We start from the raw sequence: 2,391 nt of genomic DNA on the forward strand, positions 1-2,391 counted from the left end.
AATAATAACAGTTACAGTTTAAAAATACAATTTAATAATTTAACCACAATTTAACAAGACAAATAATAATAAAATAGAAATATCAAGCGAAATCAAAACAACAACAAAAGAATCAGATTAAGCTATGAAAATATTACTGACATATTTAGTGTTGTTTTGTCTGAAAATGGACACCTGCTGCTGGTCATGCAGGTATAATCTGCAGTCATGAGCGAGACGTTCACAACACCAGCAGATCTCAGTAAACCCCTATGACCAGCAATAGCGACCCATCAATGTCCCAAGTCACAAGACCTCTGGTTAAATTTAAGTCCTGTCATGTGAGCGGCTCAGTTTGAGTGAATTTACCCCATCCTCTTTATCTTTAGTAATGCTGTTAATCCCATGCTTGTCTTCCACACTCATAAGACACAATTTATGATGACACCACACACACAAAAAAAAAATCTACACTCTGCTAACATGCCTGAGTTATGCAATAACCAAGACGTGCTTACGATAGATTAAATTTTCTATTATGTGTCAGGTTTGTGAGATGGCATTACAACTAGTGAGTAAACGGATGTAGTTCTGACTCAGATACTGACAGTCAGATCCTGTCTTTACCTGTGTGGAATGTAAACTTGCAAGTATTTAATCCTTGTAATGGAGAGGAATCGATATTAACCCTTTATTGGGCGAAGAAACGTTTATTCTGTAATATAATTGATATTGATTATGATCTTAATTTTTTTAAGTCTTAAAAGTTCACAACACTTTTTTTCATCTGAATGATTTTAAAGTTACTGTAGTGGATATGGATTAAAATGTAAAAGCAGAAGCACACTTTTTGAAATGATAAAACACTTATTCTTTATACATTATTTTAACATAATTTGTATTTATTTTGACATTATTGCAATGACAAATTAGCACATTAGCTTTCAAAACCCAGATGGTTACTTTTTTTACTACTATTTTAAGTGTAATACAATACACCAAATTTCAACTTCTATATTTTAAATGAAAATAACATCAAATTTGAATAATTGTATTAATCCATAAACAGTTTTGGTGTGTAAGGTATTACATTTGATATTGCATCATTGCAGAACAACAAAAATGTATATACTGTATACTTTAATATTTAAAAAAATAATAAAATAAGTGATAGGGTTCTCATATTTTAAAAAGGAAAAAAAAAAAGAAAATCTAAAAATAATTGTAAAATTAATCAGCACTCACACAATTAATTATATATTTATTATTATAAAAAAATTGTAAATAAATAATTAGCACTCACACAAATATAATAATATACTTATTATTATGAAAATTCTAAAAAAAATTGTAAATAAATAATTAGCACTCACACAATTATAATTATATACTTATTATTATGAAAATTAAAAAAATAATTGTAAAAAATTAATCAGCACTCACACAATTATAATTACATACTTATTATTATGAACATTTTTTAAAAAGTAAATGAATAAATTGCACACCCAAATACAAATTTATTATTAAAGAAAATTCTAAATATAATTGTAACAAATAAATCAGCACACACAATTATAATTGTTTATTATTATTATAGAAAATTCTAAAAATAATTGTAAAAAAATAATCAGCACACACAATTATAATTTTATATTTATACTTATTATTATGAAAATTTGAAAAAAATAAGTAATCAGCACAGACAATTATAATTTTATATTTATTATTAAAGAAAATTCTAAAAATAATTGTGAAATGAATAAATAAGCACAAAATTATAATTCTATATTTGATTGAAATAATTGACACATAATATAAAATAATTGTAAAAAATAAATAATTAACACAAATGAACAATGGTACAAACATACTGGAAATATTTTTTTCAGATTCAAATAATTATAGAAAATAACTTCAAGTTTATGGGTAGTAAAAAATCATCAATATTATTGTTGTAACAATGTAATAATCATGTTCTTATTAAAAATAAATTAAAATATAATTTTGTTGAAGTTGACTGGACATTACTGGTTATTTTCATTGTAATACAAATTAAGATTTTTTTATTATTTATAATTTTTTATAAACATTTTTTTTTATTTAAATTAATTAAGATTTTTTATTAATTTTAATGATCCACTAATAATTATTATATCATTATTTTGCCATGTAATATAGTGTAAATGATTTACAATTAAATTTAAAAATTTCTTTTGTAAAATTATATTATAATCTTTATGCTTTTAATTTTACTGTTTTTAATTTTAATTTTGTCGATTATTTTAAAATGATTCAGTTGTGAAATCTTTAGATTTATATTATTAAACAATGTGATTTCCCCCCTCAAAAAAAGAGAAGAAATGTCACATTTTTGGTTTTGCTTTCATCAAAAACAACAACATAAGCTAG

The sequence above is a fragment of the Danio aesculapii genome, chromosome 18 (assembly GCF_903798145.1).
Source record: "Danio aesculapii chromosome 18, fDanAes4.1, whole genome shotgun sequence".
Taxonomy (NCBI): domain Eukaryota; kingdom Metazoa; phylum Chordata; class Actinopteri; order Cypriniformes; family Danionidae; genus Danio; species Danio aesculapii.